This window comes from Saccopteryx leptura, chromosome 4, assembly GCF_036850995.1.
Source record: "Saccopteryx leptura isolate mSacLep1 chromosome 4, mSacLep1_pri_phased_curated, whole genome shotgun sequence".
Classification (NCBI taxonomy): Eukaryota; Metazoa; Chordata; class Mammalia; order Chiroptera; family Emballonuridae; genus Saccopteryx; species Saccopteryx leptura.
In genome coordinates this window covers 154,346,502-154,354,262 of record NC_089506.1, presented here as the reverse complement: position 1 = coordinate 154,354,262, position 7,761 = coordinate 154,346,502, and positions in this window count along the sequence as shown.

Here is a 7,761-nt window from a genome sequence, read left to right as displayed (position 1 = left end):
ATTTTTAATTTTGAAATTGTTTTCAATTACTGTTTACATTCAATATTATTTTGTATTAGTTTCAGATGTACAGCATACTGATTAAACAATCATACACTTTACAAAGTGTTCCCTCGGTATTTCCAGTACCCACCTGGCACCACATAGTTATTACAATATTATTAATAGTATTATATTTCCTGTGCTGTACTTTACATCCCCATGACTATTGTGTAACTACCTATCTGTACTTCTAAATCTCTTCACCTTTCTCACCCAGTCCCCCAAACACTTACCCTCTGGCAACCATCAGTGTGTTCTCTGTATCTATGAGCCTGTTTGTTTTGTATGTTCATTTATATTGTTCTTTAGATTCCACATATATGTGAAATCATACGGCATTCATTTGTCTTTCTCTGACTGACTTATTTTACTTAGCATAACACTCTCCAGGTCCATTCATGCTGTCACAAATGGTAATATTTTGTTCTTTTTTATAGCTGAGTAATATTACACTGTATATATGTACCACAGCTTTTTAATCCATTCCTCTCTTGATTGGTACTTAAGTTTCCTCCATAGTTTGGCTATTGTAAATAATGCTGCAAAGAACGTAGGGGTGCATATATTCTTATCAAATCAGTGTTTTGGGTTTCTTCAGATACATACTCAGAGGTCGATTCTCTGGGTCATAAGATAGTTCTATTTTTAACTTTTTGAGGAACCTCCATACTGTTTTCCATAGTGTCTGCATCAATCTGCATCTTAAAGCTCAAAAATATCCTAGAGATTAAACCAGCTATTCAGCTTTTAACTGATAGCTTAAATACAGACTACTGCACTCTATCCACTTTCTGATGCAAGGGCTGAGACCTCGTAAATCACATTTCTACCTTGCCAGCTGGCTTGATGTTGGACCGCCAAAAAAGGAATTCTAGAAGGAGGAATAATCAGCCAGTTCCTTCTGTGTGCTACTTGCTTGCTTCCTCTTAGCTTCTTGAGCGTGTCAGTGTTGTTAGCAGTGCCCCAAAACTACTTCAGCTCAGCAACAGCATTGCCCTTTTAGAACAAAAGCTGGCTCTAATCTGTAGTTTCCCAGCATTTGTCAAACCAGTTTCATCATGTCCCCCCAGCCCCGGAGCTATCAGCACCAACGTGGCATTGCCTCGTTTTCAGAGGTCTGGGGCTCAGGCCTGTGGAGGCCGCTTTTCTAAGCTTCTAAGTTTTAGTCATTTCAATTTCTTATTTTTATTACTCTACTTTTACTACTGGTAGTTGTTGTGGCTTAGTGTTCTTTTCTCTTTTTCAGTTCTCTAGTTAGCTTTATACTGATTTCATAATTCTTAATATTAAATTCTCTATTTAAATAACTAATATATTTCCTGTCCCCTGACTGAACCCTATGTCCAGTAGTTCCTAAGGTAAATAGTTCTATCAAAATCACCAGGGGCTTGCGATGTACAGTTTGAAAGGCCATATCTATTACTATGTTATATATTTTTCTATTAGCAAAATGAAAAATATTATTTTCCTAAAACAAATCTTAACCAAATATTCTTGGTTCCTAGGAATGCACAGAAGAGAGTAATTCTCAACCAGAGTGAGTTGGAGATGGGCCCTGAGGTGGGATCTGAAATTAAAAGGTTTAGAAACACCAATTGAGGTCCAGTCTTTTCATAATATAAATAATGATCCTAAAATCTATTAGACCTATAAACTCCTTGAGGAAAGGAACTGAGTTTTGTCTACAAAAATGTGTTGTAAATATTCCAAATAAAAACTTGTATGAATGGGAGAAGTTAAAAGGATATTTATCTAAGGTTTAAAAATTAGTGACATAATTAAGCCAATGACCACCTTCACAGTTGAAGGTCTTCTCCTGCTTATCCCATTTGTACAACAGGATCCCATCACCACTAAGCTGAGGGCCTAGAAAAACACTGGTGAAGGTTGAGCTTCCTAGAAAGAGGGCCTTGTACTGTATTAGAAGCAGTAATAGGAAGTGTCCTTTGATCAACACCTGGAGAGTAGGGAAAGAAACATGATTAAGCAAAGAAGAGGTTGAAATGTGATGCAATACCAAAAGAGGCCTCAGTTGACTCTAGAGGGAGTTCTGAAGATAGAATGATCCTTCAGAGTTATGCTGAATTGGGGCATAGGTTGAGTCTTCAGACGTCCATAACAGTCAGTCTCTGGACATGGGCAACCCAGACAGAAAGTGTGGTCTTGGGTAAGGTGGCTCCATTCAGCCTGCACAATCAAGTGGAGGCTGGCAGCTGAGCATTTTCTGTTGCCTGCACTCCCGGTTAGCCGGCAGAAGTAAGTCCTTCATTCCTGAAGGGAACAAGCTGGGTGGAACATCACAATGTCCACCGCAGTCCAACCCTTGTCTACTTGAATCTATGTCTTTAAGTTCTGGAAGCAGCTCCTTCAGGATTCCAGTTAGCCACTCTTTCTGGGGAAAATCTTAGAGGAGGAACATAAATAGGAAAAACTATAGCCCCTAGAACAGCACCTAATCTTGGTCGATAAATGATACTCATTATTACCTGAATTTACTAACCATTCAAGATATTTCTCACCCTCAGCTGGTATGCTTGATAATCTCCACAACTTGTCTGGCATAATCCAGACCCTCATCTCAAAGTCTCTATGCCCTCTCATGCCATATCTCCTTGAAACAAGTAGCTTAAGAGCAGTTAGTAGCCACAGCTTATTATTCAAGCGAACTCTGACCGAGTCCTTTGGTGAAAATATTCCACTTTGAAAACCAAAACTTCTAAACTCTCAGAACCCAGAATTGCTAAGATGAAAATTCTATAAGTGGATCATTGAGAATGACAAAGTATTGGCAAAGCCAATACTATTTCTACCCCTTGATATTTGGACTGATGGATTCTACCTATTGGGAATCACATAAAAGTTATTGATCTCTTAGAGGACAGCAACCTAAACTCACAGTTCTACCTCTAATCTGATACTTCAGCAATGCCTTCAACAGCCTCTTCCTTCAATAAGTATTACCATCATTCTATCATACCAGAAGTTTCTGACTAGAATGATGTGTGACATCAGTAAGGAGCCCATGCTCATATGCATATTGCCATATCTCCTTCAAAGTAAAGAGCAGTCCCAGAAAGTCCAACACCTTTAGAGCAAACATTCTGAACACCTTACAATACTGGTGCCAGCTGAGGCCCCTCAGACAGGAAAAGGAAAGCCACATCTATAACATATGTCTATTACCATCAATATAAAGCTCTGGCTCTGGCCCTTCTATGGTAGAAAGGGTCCAATGTAGTCAGTTTGACAGTAATTGACTGATTAGTCTCTTCAAGGAATGGGAACTGAACATGGGTGTCTGCGAGAGCACACTGAGTGTTCAGGAGCAGAAGTACCTGTTTTAGCCTTGGTAATTTAGAGCACCTATGTGGTCAGGCCCATGCATAGCCTCTTCCATCCCTACTATCATAGCTAATCCATTTGTGTGTCAATTGTGCTTTCATTGTGGTGGCAGGTTACGGTGAGAGGCTGGCTATGTCAACTAGACAAGGTTTTAGTCTACCTAGTTATTTTAGTGTCTTTTCTGTGTTAGATATAAGTATACAACCCAAAGATCCTCACACTTCTTGTCCCATATACTCCCATATACCCATTTTCATGCCTCTATTCAGAACTCCTTGTCCCCGATACAGCAAATTTTTTCCTTCCAGGCTCTTGACCAACCAGCCAAGCTATTCATCTCTGCCTATGAATTCATGTATATTCTAATCTTTGTCTATTTCTATAGCTACATAAAGTGGAGGATCAAGTACACTGCCAAAGGCTCTATTAGGAGGATATCCTTGGATCACTTCCCTTTCTACCCACCTGGGACAATAGTTCAACCAAAATATCAAAATGACTTATCAATGAACCAAACGTAGGCTTTTCCTTTACTAGCTGATCATAAGAGATAAACCATAAAGATATCAGCTGAGTATTTAAACAGTAGTGAATGACATAGGGGTCCAGGTTACTTGTTCATGCCTCTTGTTTGTGCCCTTTAGTCCTGCTTGTCAATCCTAAATGTACCACCTACACCTTGATGCACTGTTCCTGTGCTTTCCCAACCTTAGGCCATGAATGATCTAACAGAAGAAAGTTCAAGGACAGTTGTGGCTACAATGCCACTTGATACCTCAATGACAGGCACTCCATCTTTCACCGTTCTGTAGCATGCCAGAAGCTGTTTCTTTAAAAGGTATAAAACTCTCTGCTACATAGTCTGCCATACTCCAGAACTCTACAAGTGTGTATTGTGTTTCTGGTTGGAACTTGCCATAAATTCTACATTGTGTCTTTTTCCACTAATGATACCTCTAATATCCAAATGAATGGCACGATAGCCGGTGTGCAGTAAAGACCATCACAGTTTTTCTGATTAAATATATCATTTTATTTTCTGTGATTCTAAATGTTGTTATTCAATCTCCTTGTTCATATTTTTTCCATAATTAATCTAATTTATGGGCCAGTGGGAGAAATTAAAAAGTGCCCAGAATCATTCAAGATCAAGTGCTACAGAAGATTACAGGGAGAACTTGCTTCCTTTCGAGATTTTAGGTTGAATAATGTCCCGCATACACCAAAAGAAAACAATGGGTTCTAATCCCTAAAATCTATGAATTTACTCTCTCTGGGGAAAAAAAATGCAGATGTGATCAAATCTGAACGGGCCCTAAATACCATTACATGTATTTTTGTAAGATGGAGGCAGATAGAGAAACACGCAGCAATGGAGAAGGCAGTAAGACTAGGAAGGCAGAGACTGAAGTGACACAATCAGAAATCAAGAAATGTCAGCAGTCACCAAATGCTTACAGAGGCCAGAGGAAGCAAGAAGATTCTTCCTTAGAGCCTCCAAAGGAAGCATGGTCCAGACTGTGAAAGAAAAAAATTTCTATTGTTAAAGGCCACCAAGTTTGGAAACTAATGTAGGGAAAATAAAGAAAAGCTTTATGGGGTACATAGCATTTGAAGAATAGAGGTAGGATTTACATATATGGTGACTGGAAAGAAGAAAAAATAAAAGGAGAAGGGAAGGGAAGCATTACAGATTAAAGAAAAGGCAGTAAGACAGGAAATCAGGGAAGCTGCACAAGTAAAAAACAAAGCAATTCAAGTATGCAGGCACCTACGCTACTTGAAAGTAATGATACAGATTGTTAAAGACCTTGAATACTAACATAAGAAGTTTGTATTTTAATCTAATAAATTTAAACTTTAATCTGTAGATATTCAAGATCCTCCGCAGTTTGTGAGGACAAGGTATGTGAGTGATGGGACTGAGGCCTGGGAGGAGGAGATAATACCGTTGAGTTCCTTGCATATTTATGTCATACTATTCTCTAACTTTTCATTCATCTCCTTCCACAAGACTTACAAGTTAGAAATCAGTTTCCCCAAGACCAGCAAAACATCTGACATATTTGTATGATATATTGTAAATAAGAAAATGAGAATGCAGTGTATTTTTTGTTTTATTTATTATTAAGCATGGTGTGATAGAGTTCAACAGAATATTGAAAAGTATTTGAATCACTTTTAATTTTCAAAGGTCTTATTTGATAGGATAAGGGTCTCAAGGTCTGGGCAGTTTACTAAATGCTATTCCTGCTAAATATTATAATGTAGCAGTATTTTGCAGAGGCAGATAAATGTAAAGAGGATGAGTTTAGCATAAACCCAACTGATAGCCCACTGCAAAGAAATCAACCGTAATTAACCAAGTAGTATATGTCAACATTGGCTAAACCATCCTTCTGGGTAAAAGAGTTTTGAATGTAAACCCCTGCTTCCTTACTTGTTGCAAGTGAATGAAACTACTTAACAACTATGCTTCCTTGAATAGAATATCCAAAGCAGTGAAGCTCTTGAGTTCAGTAACAGTCTGGTTAAGATGACTTTATTTTTAAAATCTTAATACTGAAAATATAAAAGAAATATGGGCACTTTTGTGATTAACCCCAGAAAATCCTTCAGAACCAGGCTTGCAATTCTAGCCAAATCCAATCAATTAGAGGAGGTTGTCTGGAGCAGAGTTAAGAAGCAAAGAAAAGTCTGTACCGTAATAGATTAGCAATGTCTGCTCAAGAGTTGCATTGGGAGTTGATGTCCAAATAATTTGTGTTTCTCCTTCTATTAATACATGTTCCAGAAGTTAGTAATTCGGCGTCTTTAAAACTTTTCATATTCACTTCCTCTTATGTGAAATACAGAAGAAAAAAACCCTCCATTTCAGTGCAAGTTTTCACTTAGCTGAGCATAGCTAATAAAAGATTTACTGCAACCACATCAAAATGTTAAGCCCAATCCAGAGGGACCCGAAACATTGAAGACACGAACAAAGTCCGTCAATTACACACCAAAGCTTTATTGTCTAGCTTGGCCAAGTGGCAGCAACTCCGACAGATAGCTGAGGGAGAGGGTGCTAGCCCTTTGTTTTACCTAGTTTTTATAGTTTTGTAAGTGGAAAGTACAGAAGCAAAAATTGTAATTAGGAGCCCTTTACCACTATTGGTTATAGTCAAATGTCCTTTAACGTGATAGGACCATGTTCAATTTGCAAGCCATACATCATTTTGGAGAAATCAAAATTTACAAATCAACAAAATGGTAGAAAGATGTCTCTTTACATATTAAAAGGCATTCCTATATTTTCTAGCGTTCATCCACTATCTCTCTGTCCAGAGTCACACGTATTAACCACATGCATTTACATAGGAGAGGTAGTTTCCGTGGGGACAAATGCGGAAATGGCTCATTGCTATAAGAAAAGATTTATTTTGGCTTTTCTCTTCCTGCACCTGGCTAGCATTCACCCCTTTCCCCACAGGTGTGGTGGAATGTCTGGGAATCCATGTTTTCCTCCCCTTTGCATTTACAATACAATGCCAAGGGCCATCCTGGTTATGCCAATCACACAGTACAGAGACTATTCTCAGAATTTCTCTGCACACCTTAACCCAAATTAATAAAATGTTCTTCAAGCCTCTTAAAATATTAATATTAATTCTGTAGTTTTGGGTACCTTACAACACCTGCGGTTGAAGTGGCGCAGTGGCTCCTCAGGGCTCCTCAAAAAAAAGAACCAAGGTTGTAGTGAAGAGGGGGTAGAGGGTTGTTCTCCCTGTATTCAATGATTTCAGATAACTACTATTCTGGTTGCAAAAGCAGGGCAAATTCAACTGCCTGCCATCTGACTCCAGGGCATGTTTTTAAATACTCAGTAGGCCTTGGAGAAAAGAAAAAACAATACACAGGTCAGTGGAACCACACATGAAAAAATAATAATAATAATAATGGAACTCTAAATGCAGAATTCCAAAGTTTACACTGGGAGGTTTGACACTGCACCCTGAGAGGCGAACACCAGTGGCTGAAAATGAGATCAAGGCTGAAACGGAGAGCACAACCCTCCATGATCACATGCAGCACCCACGCCTAAAGGGAGGGATACCAAAACGACTACCATTTGAAGTTTTAAAATATAATTCATGAAACAAGATATAAACACAAACGCTATCGTACACGTTTGTTGTCCCTCTTGCTGTTGTAGTGACGAGTAGCGAACCCACCACCCCTTTTCTCAGGATGCAAGTTGGTCCCAGGCCCACTCTCACGACCATTTCTGCAGAGAGCGAGGGGAGTTCCTGGGCCAGGGTGGGCTGCTCTCCTGAAGCCCTAAAATTGCGCCTAGGCCCCTGGATACTCAAACCGGGTAGGTGTGTGGGCAACCAT